General features: G+C 43.1%; 1 protein-coding gene across 3 annotated transcripts in view; it reads left to right on the top strand.

Moving 5' to 3' along the window:
- The first annotated feature begins 11,121 nt into the window (after positions 1 to 11,121).
- Positions 11,122 to 14,989, top strand: part of LOC139559275 (TBC1 domain family member 5-like) — a 47,274-nt gene continuing 43,406 nt past the window's right edge. The window contains exon 1 of one of the 3 annotated variants that reach the window (XM_071375108.1): positions 11,122 to 11,220. The gene's annotated coding sequence lies outside the window, so the exon portion shown is untranslated. The remainder of the gene's footprint in view (positions 11,221 to 14,989) is intronic. The other 2 variants (XM_071375110.1, XM_071375109.1) reach the window with 2 other exon arrangements.

The following is a 14,989-nucleotide window of genomic DNA, read 5'->3' as shown; positions in this document are numbered from 1 at the left end:
TGTTGTTGATAAATCTCTGTTTTGATCACATAAATATGGTCGTCTTCAATGTCAAAGTTACAAGACTTTGCTGTTAAATCTGTTTGTTTGCCTTGGCTAGCTGGATGGCTTAATGTTTTTATTTAAATAATGAAGCAACAACCCCAGCTTTTTGTTTTATCTGCCGGTTGGAAAGTGGAGAGTGCTATGTCTCAGATGTCAGAGAGGCAGAGTTTGTTCCTGACCACTGCTGATGTGTGGTTGAGTTTCTGGCACTTTACTGCAGCCGATGCATCACCCAGTTGGATGCTACACTGTCAGCAATGGAGGATCAGCTACCTACAGAGGAGCGGCTACTATGGAGGATCAGCTACCTACGGAGGAGCGGCTACTATGGAGGATCAGCTACCTACGGAGGAGCGGCTACTATGGAGGATCAGCTACCTACGGAGGAGCGGCTACTATGGAGGATCAGCTACCTACGGAGGAGCGGCTACTATGGAGGATCAGCTACCTACGGAGGAGCGGCTACTATAGAGGATCAGCTACCTACGGAGGAGCGGCTACTATGGAGGATCAGCTACCTACGGAGGAGCGGCTACTATAGAGGATCAGCTACCTACGGAGGAGCGGCTACTATGGAGGATCAGCTACCTACGGAGGAGCGGCTACTATGGAGGATCAGCTACCTACGGAGGAGCGGCTACTATGGAGGATCAGCTACCTACGGAGGAGCGGCTACTATAGAGGATCAGCTACCTACGGAGGAGCGGCTACTATGGAGGATCAGCTACCTACAGAGGAGCGGCTACTATGGAGGATCAGCTACCTACGGAAGAGCGGCTACTATGGAGGATCAGCTACCTACGGAGGAGCGGCTACTATGGAGGATCAGCTACCTACGGAGGAGCGGCTACTATAGAGGATCAGCTACCTACGGAGGAGCGGCTACTATGGAGGATCAGCTACCTACGGAGGAGCGGCTACTATGGAGGATCAGCTACCTACGGAGGAGCGGCTACTATGGAGGATCAGCTACCTACGGAGGAGCGGCTACTATGGAGGATCAGCTACCTACGGAGGAGCGGCTACTATGGAGGATCAGCTACCTACGGAGGAGCGGCTACTATGGAGGATCAGCTACCTACGGAGGAGCGGCTACTATGGAGGATCAGCTACCTACGGAGGAGCGGCTACTATGGAGGATCAGTTACCTACGGAGGAGCGGCTACTATGGAGGATCAGCTACCTACGGAGGAACGGCTACTATGGAGGATCAGCTACCTACGGAGGAGCGGCTACTATGGAGGATCAGCTACCTACGGAGGAGCGGCTACTATGGAGGATCAGCTACTATGGAGGATCAGCTACCTACGGAGGAGCGGCTACTATGGAGGATCAGCTACCTACGGAGGAGCGGCTACTATGGAGGATCAGCTACCTACGGAGGAAAACGTCTGGTCAAAACGATGGGCCCTGATGAAGAGCTCCTGGCTTGTCTGACAGACTGACTTTCTCCCTGGCTGCGCCCTCCTCTCAAGCCAGACTGGTTGTTCTGTGTTTTAATTATTTTTTTCAAATAAATCATATCATATGATATATTTAAACACCATTCATTAAGTCCTTCAGAGAGGCAATTTTACTCTTTTTAAAAACACCTCCAAACAATAACTGCCACTGCATAGGCCTACGAAGTGAAATCATCTTAATTATTCTTTAATGTTGTTCAAGGCGAGGACTCTTTAATCAACTGCACATTTTCTCTCTTCAGATAATTTTTTGCGTATTTTAATAAACCTTTCTCTCCCGAGAGTAAATCATAATTTTCTAAGATAATTTCTCACATATTAATTCAGGGTTTATGTTATGCGTTGTGCACAGAAAGACTAATGCGTGAGACAAACTACCTCTAATTTCTTTCTATAAACTCTGCTGTAGAAGAGCGAGAAGTAGAACACGGCCAAATTACAGTTAATAGATCAAATGATTTTCATTAGTCATACATTAGCATATAGTTTACTTCATATATATCTAATAACGTCTTACTATTCTAGATCGTTCTGTTGAGGACGTTAAAAGCTCACTTTGGAGCACAAAGGAGACGCTCTGATATACACTATTAACACACACACAGTTTTTTTTACTCTGACCAGTTCATAGAACAATAACGTTCCCTTTGATATCATTGAGTGCAACTAGCCAACATTTCAATCAACAAAGGTTGATTGAGCATGAGTAATGCACTCTTAGAAAAAAAGTGTTCCAAGAGGGTTCTTCGGCTGTCCCCATAGGAGAACACTTTTGGATTCCAGGGAGAACCTTTTTTGGTTCCACATAAAACTCTTTGTGGAAAGGTAACCCAAAAGGGTTCTACCTGGAACCAAAAAGGGTTCTTCAATGGGGATAACTGAAGAATCATTTTAGGCTCTAGATAGCACCTATGGTAGAGCAGTGGTGCAGCATGGCTGTAAGGTTAGAGTAATGGTGTCCAACATCATTCATGAGTATCGAGGCACAAGGCGAGACCCAGATGCAGACACAGGAGGCAGATGGTTGGAGTCTTACAATGTTTATTAATCCAAAAGGAGTAGGCAAGAGAATGGTTGTGGACAGGCAAAAGGTCAAAACCAGATCAGAGTCCAGGAGGTGCAGAGCGGCAGACAGGCTCGTGGTCAAGGCAGGCAGAATGGTCAGGCAGGCGGGTACAGATTCCAGAAACAGGCGTGGGTCAAAACCGGGAGGACTAGGATAAAGGAGAATAGCAAAAAGAAGGTGAACGGGAAAACCGCTGGTTGACTTGGAACGTGCAAGATGAACTGGCACAGAGAGACAGGAAACACAGGGATAAATACACTGGGGAAAACAAGCGACACCTGGAGTGCTTTCCACTTGATGTTGGAACATTGCTATGGGGCAATGCTTCCATTCAGCCAAAAGAGCATTGTTGAGGTCGGACACTAATGTTAGGCGATTAGGCCTGAATCGCAGTCGGCGTTCCAATTCATCCCAAAGGTATCCAATGGGGTTGAGGTCAGGGCTCTGTGCAGGCAGTCAAGTTCTTCCACACCGATCTCAACAAACCATTTCTGTATGGACATAATTTTGTTCATGGGGGCATTGTCATGCACGGAATCTTCTAGAATGTCATTGTATGCTGTAGTGTTAAGATTTCCCATCACTGGAACTAAGGGGTCTAGCCCAAACCATGAAAAACAGCCCCAGACCATTATTCATCCTCCACCGAACTTTACAGTTGGCACTATGCATTGGGGCAGGTAGCATTCTCCTGGCATCTGCCAAATCCGGATAAGTCCGTCGAACTGCCACATGGTGAAGCGTGATTCATCAGTCCAGAGAACATGTTTCCATTACTCCAGAGTCCAATGGTGGCAAGCTTTGTTGATCTTGGGCTTGTGTGTTGATCTTAGTCTCGCATGGCGTTGCGCATGAAGATCTTAGGCTTGTGTGCGGCTGCTCGGCCATGGAACCCCATTTCATGAAGCTCCGACAAACAGCTCTTGTGCTGCCGTTGTTTCCAGAGGGAGTTTGGAACTCGGTAGTGAGTGTTGCAACCGAGGATAGACGATTTTTTTCGCGCTACACGCTTCAGCACTATGCAGTCCCGTTCTGTGAGCTTATGTTTCCTACCACTTCACGGCTGAGCCGTTGTTGCTCCGAGACGTTTCCACTTCACAATAACAGCACTTACAGTTGATCGGGGCAGCTCTAGCAGGCCAGACATTTTACGAACTGATTTATGAGAAAGCTGGCATCCTATGACGGTGCCACGTTGAAAGTCACTGAGCGCTTCAGTAAGGCCCTTCTACTACCAATGTTTGTCTATGGATTGCATGGCTGTGTGCTCAATTTTATACACCTGTCAGCAACCTGAAATAGCCGAATCCACTAATCTGAAGGGGTGTCCGAATACTTTTGTGTATATAGTGTAGCTGGGAAGGAGTGATGACGATACCAGCCACTACAACTTCCTGAGTGATAACAAGTACTTTCCCACAATGTCTGACTGATTAGATAGATCAGACCAGATACAGTGCCCTCAGAATGTATTCACACCCCCTGACATTTTGTTAAATTAATCTTATTCTAAAAATGATTAAATTGTTTTTTCCCCTCATCAATGTACGCACAACACCCCATAATGACAAAGCAAAAACAGTATTTTTTTTACATTTTTGCAAATGTATACAAAAAAAGCGGAAATATCACAATTTACATAAGTATTCAGACCCAATACTCAGTACTTTATTGCAGCACCTTTGGCAGCGATTACAGCCTTGAGTCTTCTTGGGTATGAAGCTACAAGCTCCCATTCTTCTCTGCAGATCCTCTCAAGCTCTGTCAGGTTGGATGGGGAGCATTGCTACACAGCTATTTGAAGGTCTCTCCAGAGATGTTCCATCGGGTTCAAGTCCAGGCTCTGGCTGGGCCACACAAGGACATTCAGAGACGTATCCCGAAGCCACTCCTGCATTGTCTTGGCTGTGTGCTTAGGATCGTTGTCCTGTTGGAAGCTGAACCTTCATCCCAGGCTGAGGTCATGAGGGCTCTGGAGCAGGTTTTCATCAAGGATCTCTCTGTACTTCGCTCCATTCATCTTTGCCTCAATCCTGACTAGTTTCCCAGTCCCTGCCACTGATAAACATCCCCACAGCACGATGCTGCCACCACCATGCTTCATCGTGGGGATGGTGCCAGGTTTCCTCCAGACCAAAGAGTTCATTCTTGGTTTCATCAGACCAAATAATCTTGTTTCTCATGCTCTTGATTGATTGATGGAGTGCTGCAGAGATGGTTGTCCATCTAGAAGGTTCTCCCATCTCCACAGAGGAACTCTGGAGCTCTGTCAGAGTGACAATCAGGTTCTTGGTCACCTCCCTGACCAAGGCCCTTCTCCCCCGTTGGCTTAGTTTGGCCGGGTGGCTATCTCTAGGAAGAGTCTTGGTGGTTCCAAACTACTTCCATTTAAGAATGATGGAGGCCACTGTGTTCTTGGGGACCTTCAATGCTGCAGAAATGTTTTGGTACCGTTCCCCAGATCTGTGCCTCGACAAAATCCTTTCTCGGAGCTCTATGGACAATTCCTTCAACCTCATGGCTTGGTTTTTGTTCTGACATGCACTGTCAACTGTGGGACCTTAAATAGACAGGTGTGTGCCTTTCCAAATCCTGTACAATCAATTGAATTTACCACAGGTGGACTCCAATCAAGTTATAGAAGCATCTCAAGGATGATCACTGGAAAAAGGATGCACCTGATCTCAATTTCGAGTCTCATAGCAAGGGGCTGAATACTTTTCAGACCCTTTTCAGACCCAAATGGTTTTTACTTTGTCATTATGGGGTATTGTGTGTAGATTAGTGAGGAGTTTATTTATTTAATCCATTTTATAATAAGGCTGTAATGTAACAAAATGTGTACAAATTCAAGGGGTCTGAATTCTTTCCGAAGGCACTGTATTAATGGCAAAATAACATGCAACACTGGCTGAGTTGATGGATGTTGTTATCAGATTAACACGTTTTCCATCATGCACTATGTTCAACTAGTTCAATGCTCAACCAATCTGTAAGTCTCAGACAGAGCATTGATAGATAGAGGTGTTTTATTGTAGGCCTAAAACTTTAAATACATTGAATGCACAGTTTTTCAGCTTTATTTAGTTATAGTGTGTCACCTTGTAAAATGTTGGTGCTTTCTGTCTGAGTGAATCTGTGTCTTGTCGGACATAGGCTAGTGCCTCTCAGTTCTCTGTCTGCCGCTGTCTATCTCTGTCTCTCTGTCATTCTGTCTCTCTGTCATTATGTCTCTCTCTCTCTCTCTCTATGTTTCTCTGCTCGATGATGTTGCCCATTGCTATTCTTCACCAGATAGTGAATCGTTCAAGCCCCATTTGCTCTGAATGTCTTTTAGCATAATTCAATAAAGATTTGCGGCATTCTGTCATCTGTTACCATGACGACATCTCTACCGGGGCCAATCAGGGCCCGTGGAATCCTCGTCATCGGTAATATTAGCGATAATAACGTTAATGGCGTTTCTGAAAATGCAGCGCTCCTGATTATTATTACGATGGTAATGATGATGATGATTAGACATTGTTGTTTCGTTACGCTGCCCCATCTCCCCCTCCCATATCAACATCCTCCTGTAGTACTCTTAATGCAGGACAGGTTAATGACCCTCCCCCCTTACTCTCTCCCATCAGACATTACTGAGGTTCTTAATGGACTGGAGACTCATTGCCTTTTACTGTGATGACCTTCATGGCTGTGATAACTTTCATGGCTGTCACCAAGCAGTCCACTATGAGAAGTATGAAGAACCATCAGCATTGAAGTATCATCAACACTTGTCAAAAGCAGTCTTAAAAAGAAATCCCCATACAAATGGTTTCTCTCTCTCACACACACACATACACACTCCCTCAACGTTTTTCAAACTTATAAATGTATAAACTTCCATCGAACTTTATGCGTTACATTTATTTTCATATTGACTTCTGTTCCTATTTTCTTCAATTGTCTCTAATTATCTCATTAAGCATATCTTAATCAGAACTAATGACTTAGATTTGTCTGAGAACCGCTCTTGATAATCAGTGTCAGTTTCTCTATCAGTGTCTCAGTTGCTCACCAAAAACCTTATAAGGCTCTTACATGCTGACCAGACCGCTCGCATGTTGATTTTGTCCACCCACACTAGATGCGATCAGGACACGCAGGTTGAAATATCAAAATGAACTCTGAACCAACTATATTAATTTGGGGACAGGCTGAAAAGCATGAAATATTTATGGAAATTTAGCTAGCTAGCTTGCTGTTGCTAGCTAATTTGTCCTATTTAGCTAGCTTGCTGTTGCTAGCTAATTTGTCCTGGGATATAAACATTGGGTTGTTATTTTAACTTAAATGCACAAGGTCCTCTACTCCGACAATTAATCCACAGATAAAAGGGTAAACCAAGTTCGTTTCCAGTAATCTCTCCTCCTTCAGGCTTCTTCTTTTTTGGACTTTATATGGCGCTTGGCAACCAACTTTAAGGTGTATAACCTCTACCAACTGGACTGGAGTGTGGACCTCAGTTCATCTTGAAATCACCCACGTGGGTATATGCTCCTAAAAACCAATGAGGACATCAGAGAGACGGGACTTGCAGCCCGTCAAGTGTCACAAATAGAACCAAGTTCTATTTTAGCGCCTGGTTACGCAAATGCTCGTTGACGCGTGCGAGCAGTGTGGGTGCAATGATTGAATAACATGTATGTGTAAATTTATTTAGCAACGTTGACGCAACGCGAGCGGTGTGGTCAGCATGTTAGCATTGAATCACATATACAGAGATACCTTACTTAACATAACTGCTATGAGACTTGAAATTGAGCTCAGGTGCTGTTTCCATTAATCATCCTTGAGATGTTTCTACAACTTGATAGGAGTCCACCTGTGGTAAATTCAATTGATTGTACATGATTTGGAAAGGCACAGATCTGTCTATAGAAGGTCCCACAGTTGACAGTGCATGTCAGAGCAAAAACCAAGCCACGAGGTTGAAGGAATTGTCCATAGAGCTCCGAGACAGGATTGTGTCGAGGCACAGATCTGGGGAAGGGTATCAAAACATTTCTGCAGCATTGAAGGTCTCCGTCATGGAATGGAAGAAGTTTGGAACCACCAAGACTCTTCCTAGAGCTGGCCGCCTGGCCAAACTGAGCAATCCGGGGAGAAGGGCCATGGTCAGGGAGGTGACCAAGAACCCGATGGTCAGTCTGGCAGAGCTCCAGAGTTCCTCTGTGGAGATGGGAGAACCTTCCAGATGGACAACCATCTCTGCAGCACTCCACCAATCAGGCCTTTATGGTGGAGTGGCCAAACGGATGCCACTCCTCAGTAAAAGACACATGACAGCCTGCTTGGAGTTTGCCAAAAGGCACCTAAAGACTCTCAGACTATGAGAAACAAGATTCTCTGGTCTGATGAAACCATGATTGAACTCTTTGGCCTAAATGCCAAGCGTCACGTCTGGAGGAAACCTGGCACCAGCCCTACGGTGAAGCATGGTGGTGGCAGCATCATGTTGTGGGGATGTTTTTCAGTGGCAGGGACTGGGAAACTAGTCAGGATTGAGGCAAAGATGAATGGAGCAAAGTACAGAGAGATCCTTGATGAAAACCTGCTCCAGAGCCGTCATGACCTCAGCCTGGGACGAAGGTTCACCTTCCAACAGGACAACAACCCTAAGCACACAGCCAAGACAATGCAGAAGTGGCTTCGGCACACGTCTCTGAATGTCCTTGTGTGGCCCAGCCAGAGCTCGGACTTGAACCCGATCGAACATCTCTGGAGAGACCTTAGAATAGCTGTCTAGCAATGCTCCCCATCCAACCTGACAGAGCTTGAGAGGATCTGCAGAGAAGAATGGGAGAAACTCCCCAAATACAGCTGTGCCAAGCTTGTAGCTTCATACCCAAGAAGACTCAAGGCTGTAATCACTGCCAAATGTGTGTCAACAAAGGTCTGAGTAAAGCGTCTGAATACTTATGTAAATGTAATATTTACGTTTTAATTTTTTATAAATTTGCAAAAATGAAAAAAGAACAGTTATTGCTTTGTCAGTATGGGGTATTGTGTGAAGATTGATGAGAGGAAAAACTATTTAATCAATTTTAGAATGAGGCTGTAAGTTAACAAAATGTGGAAAAAGTGAAGGGGGTCTGAATACTTTCCAAAGGCACAGTCCTCATCAATCTACACACAATACCCCATAATGACAAAGCAAAAACAATAGGTCATAAATCATTCATTACCCAAGAACACTTTCTGTTACTCTCTACTCAGGTCTGACTGACTCTCATTTCTCTCTGTCTCTCTCTCTCTCTCTTTCTTTCTCTCTCTCTCTCTCTCTCTCTCTCTCTCTCTCTCTCTCTCTCTCTCTCTCTCTCTCTCTCTCTCTCTCTCTCTCTCTCTCTCTCTCTCTCTCTCTCTCTCTCTCGCTCTCTCTCTCTTTCTCTCTCTCTCTCTCCCTCTCCCTCTCTCTCTCTCCTGCTCCCTCTACTTCAATCAACCAATTTCTAATTCCCTAACCCCTCTACTTCTTCACTCTTTCCATTTTGGACTAGACTGACTTCATGACCAGAATTATCATATTTACACTTTGTAGTCAATTTTGACACTAGAATAAATGTTTCTGGCTAGCATCGATGCCACATGATCCATTTTCTACCAGAGAAATTGTTTATGCCTTAATGCCTTCAGTTGCTCTTTAATGGAATGGTTTTTAACATCTTTCATACCTGTCTTGGCCAGACAGGGGTAAGGTTGCCATACTGACGTTGTGCTCCAGACAGGGGTAAGTTTGCCATAAACTGGCCTCGCTTGGGTTTTCAGCTGATGGTACTGATCACAGCTGGCTCCCTCGTGAACTACAATCCCGACGCTCTGTCTAAATGCAAATACGCCTCACTTGCGATACAGTTTTGGAAACATTTGGAATGTAATTTTCATACTGTATAAGCGAGAAAAAAGATACCTCCTCAAACACACCACACACGCACCCACGCAGGGTTGGGTAGGTTACTTTCTAAATGACTTTCCCCTTAAGAGGCATTAGAAGAATACAAAAATGTATGTTACCAATTAAATGACATCTATTGCAGGATAAATCAATGTTAAAGTTTGCATAGCTGGCAATATATGGATGTTAAATTTTACTTTATGGGTTGGTTATGTAGGCTTCTTCTAACCCATCACTTTCTACTACATATAATAATATGGTTAAATTATATCTTTACATTAAAAACCAAAGTCTATCAGAATTCCAGTCATTCCAATAAATGTTATACCCCTTGATCTTCAAGAACAGGACTTGGAATTATGGAAGTATAGATTATCCAAATTGTTTTAACTCAGCATGACCCCAAAACAAAGGACTTATTAGCCAGCCTTACTCTGTTTGTTGTTTATGATTTTGTTGTCATGGAGGACTGATTGGGCTAGTTGATTTGAGTTGAAAAATAAATGCTGCACTCATGGAATGGCATGCTTTGAGCACTACTGAAAGTGCTATTTACATGTGAAAAATGAATGTCATATGCTGCATTTGCGATAGGCCTATTGTTAACCTTTTTGTTGGTGACATTTTGATATCTTGATAATATGCAGCTGTTTAAAGGACAAATCCACAGATTGAATAATAACTAAATGGTCGCCCCGCCTTTGTTTTGGTAAAATGCGGAGGGATGGGCCTGGAGAAATGTAACCACTCTCAGATTAATAGACAGAGCTATGGATGCAAGGACTGACCATCCACAATATCAGAAGTATTGTTTTAACCATGTTATGAGGCTATACAGTGTTTGTTTACATTTACAGTCTTTACAAACATTGGAATAAAACAAGCCTATATGTTGGGTTCTCATGGAGTGTGACAGTTGAACTAAACTCATGAGGGATTTATAAAGTTATATTATTTAAGAATCAATAGGCCTATGAATTTATTTATTTATTTTGTATCAGCGTGAATTGGATTGAGCAATAAATGCCCCACTTTTATTCCATAGGCTTCAATCCACACAATGCTGCTGTTCCAAGAGTGCATTGTTCACTGGCTGTCCACTGGTTTCAAAAACAATGATTGATAGGCTGCTTAAACTTCTTGAATTCAACCCTGCACACGCTTCCACACACACACACACACACACACACACACACACATCAATCTGACACAATAGTTGTCTGCTCTACTTACAGAGGGCTAGTGGCTCTTCAGGGGCAGTCTCTTATAATGCTGCAAACCCTAAAACAATGTAAGCATTGTTCCTCAATCTGTTTGGGAATAATCAACGGCAAGTGTGCTTAATGTACCGTTTAACCATTTCACCATTGTAGATTCTCTGTGGGCCTTCATCACACACGTTTTATCCTCATCATTCATCACATGACAGAGGATAATGATGTGTTGCATGATAATGTTTTGATGTAGAAGTATGTAATATAAATTAAACATATTGCAAGGTTCCTATTTTAATATGGGTCCTCAACCCATCCTGTTTTTGTTACGATTGATCATTTCAAGAACATGTTTATGGTAAATACGCTGACATAATTTTACCTCCCTGGTCACATGTTCTATCAGCTGTGCACCAGCATATCCGCCTGATTCGCGACTGTTTACAATCAGAAGACAGACAGACCAGAATGGGGAGCCCCGCATGAGCAGAACTGGTAAAACACCCTCACAGTAAACGACAGAATATACAAATTAGTTTTAATTTATTTATTTTTATTGGGAAAAAACTATTGAGTTTGCATGAAGTTGCTATTTTGTTTTGTCTTTATCTAGCTGCATGTCGGAAGTATAGAGCTAGGCCTGTGTGCAATGCTCTTGCAGCTAGCCTGCTAACCTGAAGAAATAAAAACAGCGAGACAGTTTGACGATTAAATTCAATTACGAGCCATCAGCATAGTAGTGGCATAATACATTATTTGCTAGCTATTGTAAATATGCATGGTGTTGCTACCTAGTTAAAGACATGTTTGTTGGTCTACCACCATGTTGTTGGAGAACTAACGTTAGGTAGAGTTAGCTGCTAAGTCATGCCAATATTACACACTAACATTGCGGTGAAAATTTGTCTGTTCACCTTTTCTGTAAATAAAGCTATAATCTGTTAACTGTCTATTTACCCTGTGTTCACATTCGGTTGATGCATTTTGAGACATTCAGTTGGCCTCCACTTTTAATCTATTGTTTTCTAGTTAGCTATGCACTAGCCTACCTGTTTTTATTATGTCCAAGTTATAGTTGCCAACAGCACTATTGTGACCCAGTATAAGGCATTGATTATATGAGGTAATTGCAGGGCGTTTGCATAGTGCATTGACAGTTCAGTCAGGTTGTGTCCAGAGCTGTTTTGGTCGGAGGCCAAACAGGAGAGGCCTGTCTAGTGAGAACCGTTCTGTCAGCGTCGACCCTATGATCTCTGAGCGAGGTACGCTGACTGCAGGGAAGCAGCCAGTCTAACCTGTTACTGAAGACATATCTAATCCGTAACTCCTTGTCTGTCCATCCGGATAGTCTACCCAAGCCAAGTTATAGGTGCCGGTTTGGAGAAAAATGTAGGCTCAGACGGTTTCTTTACAGATTTCCACCCATTATACAACCCGACGGAATGGACAAGGAGTTCCGGATTATAGATATAGCTAGTTATTGTCCAGGCCCCCCTGCCTTGGATCTTTCTAGGACACCCATGTGCAAATGCTACCTAGTCTCTATAGCAGGGGCGTAGCAAGAAATTCAGTGTTTTTTTATTTTATTTTAAATTGTCTATTTTACACCCCTGCTCTATAGAGCTAGCTGGGGTGACAGCTGTAGGGAAAACAAATCCCTAGGTAGTGGATAGAAAGAAACCTTAAAAGTAACCAGACTCATGGTTGAAGCTGATTAGTTATGGACATGTACCAAACTGTGCTAGGCTAGGGGCAGTAGGATGTTTCTTGCCTATGATTGTCTTCATACTTTGTTCTTTGTGTTTGCTCCTGATGTGTATGTGTGGGGGGGGGGGGGGGTTGTTTCCTGTCTCAAACACTGAGAGACAGAAATTTTCAGGATCCCGGTCTGAACCCTGGCCTGCTCAGGATCTGTGATAGCCTGTAGGCTTGCATCCCCAATGGCACCCTATTCCCTACATAGTGCACTAGTTCCTTTGGGCCCTGGGGGAAAGTAGTGCCCTATATAGGGAATAGGGTGCCATTTGGGATGGAACATTAGCCTGTGTGTTGGTCTGGGAGCTCCTGTAGACCATGGGACTAGAGGCCTGTACAGCAGTAATATGGAGGTAATTGTGTGCTGAAGTGGAGGCATGTGAGTTTGTTTAACAGGGGTTCTTTCTTCTTCTCTTCCTTTTCACCTAGCATGGAGTTTATGGCACCAGGTCTCTAGTCCTAACTCTTCCTGTCAGCTCCGATCAGAGCAGCTCCTCTCATTGGCCTCTCTCTCTCTCTCCAATTCAAGGGGCTTTATTAGCATGGGAAACATAGTTAACATTGCCAAAGCAAGTGAAGTAGATAATAAACAATAAAAAAAAAAAATGAACAGTAAACATTACTCACAGAAGTTCCAAAAGGATAAAGAAATGTTAAATGTTGTGTGTGTGTATATACAGTGTTGTAATGATGTACAAATAGTTAAAGTACAAAAGGGAAAATAAATAAACATCAATATGGGTTGTATTTACAATGCTGTTTGTTCTTTACTGGTTGCCCTTGTGGCAACAGGTCACAAATATTGCTGCTGTGATGGCACACTGTGGTATTTCACTCAGTAGAAATGGGAGTTTATCAAAATCGGGTTTGTTTTTGAATTTTTTGTGGGTCTGTGTAATCTGAGGGAAATGTGTCTCTAATATGGTCATCCATTTGGCAGGAGGTTAGGAAGTGCAGCTCAGTTTCCACCTCATTTTGTGGGCAGTGTGCACATAGCCTGTCTTCTCTTAAGAGCTCTTCTCTTGAGAGCCAGGTCTGCCTACGGCGGCCTTTCTCAATAGCAAGGCTATGCTCACTGAGTCTGTACATAGTCAAAGCTTTCCTTAAGTTTGGGTCAGTCCTCTCTGTTTAGGGCCAAATAGCATTCTAGTTTGCTCTGTTTTTTTGTTAATTATTTCCAATGTGTCAAGTAATTATTTTTGTTTTTTTCATGATTTGGTTTGTGTTTGAACAGAGGGTCAGGACCAGCTTGCTTAGGGGCCTCTTCTCCATGTTCATCTCTCTGTAGGTGATGGCTTTGTTATGGAAGGTTTGGGAATCGCTTCCTTTTCGGTGGTTGTAGAATGTAATGTCTCTTTTCTGGATTTTGATAATTAGTGGGTATCTCTCTGAGTTTATTATGAGGAGGATCATAAACATCCTTTCTTTCCTTGTAGGATGACATCAAAGTAGCTTATAGTGTTGGTAGGTAGACAGACTAGTGCTGTCAACAGAACAGCAGGTGATGAGTCTCGGTGTAAGCAGGTGACATATAGTTAGGGCTAGCTAGGCTTACATCCAGAAAGGCTTACAGTTGTAGAGTATTATTTTTGCTGTGTGGGGAGTACTAGGTGATCCACCACCTGGATTCGATCCTATGTAGCAAAATTTGAAATTAGTGTTTATTTTTTTATTTTTTTTACATCGGCTTAAAGTAGAGACTCAGAGCAACAAAATGGTATATCATACACTACAGTTGAGGAACAATGGGAAAGTAAATCTGCTTTGAAAGTTGATAAACTTGTAACCCCACTTTTGAGAAAATGGCCCTTGAATGTTTTGATACACCTACTGGAATGCTCTTATTTGTCTACACCCATTCAGCATTGTTGACACCCTCTTAAACCTTAGCCCCAATCATCTCTTTAAGGATTCACATGTGCGGCCATGTACTAAACAGAGTGAATACGGTAGTCTAGTAAACAACCAAAGATTTTTAGACTAAAAGTAGAATAAAGTAGTAGAGAAAATACACTATCTAGTCCTTGGCCTGTATCCTAATCTGACTTTGGTGCAGGTCATGTTGTTCTTCACATTACCGTCTCTGGTGAACACACACTATATCAAATAAAATCCACGTTTATAGTTTATTTGTCACATGCATGGGATAAAGGTGTAAACGGTGCAGTGAAATGGTTACTTGCATAGTAGTCTTTTGTTTAACTTCTTATGGCTGCAGGGGTAGTATTGAGTAGCTTGGATGAAAGGTGCCCATAGTAAACTGCCTGCTCCTCAGTCCCAGTGGCTAATATATGCATATTATTATTAGTATTGGATAGAAAACACTCTGAAGTTTCTAAAACTGATTGATGTCTGTGAGTATAACAGAACTCATATGGCAGGCAAAAACCTGAGAAGAAATCCAAACAGGAAGTGGGAAATCTGAGGTTGGTCGATTTTCAACCCAGCCCCTATTGAATACACACTGGGATATGGATCTGTTTGCACTTCCTACGGCTTCCACTAGATG

The sequence above is a fragment of the Salvelinus alpinus genome, chromosome 29 (genome assembly GCF_045679555.1).
Source record: "Salvelinus alpinus chromosome 29, SLU_Salpinus.1, whole genome shotgun sequence".
In the NCBI taxonomy this organism is placed as follows: domain Eukaryota; kingdom Metazoa; phylum Chordata; class Actinopteri; order Salmoniformes; family Salmonidae; genus Salvelinus; species Salvelinus alpinus.
The sequence above is the reverse complement of the archived record's forward strand: the minus strand, read 5'-3'. Positions and strand labels throughout refer to the sequence as shown.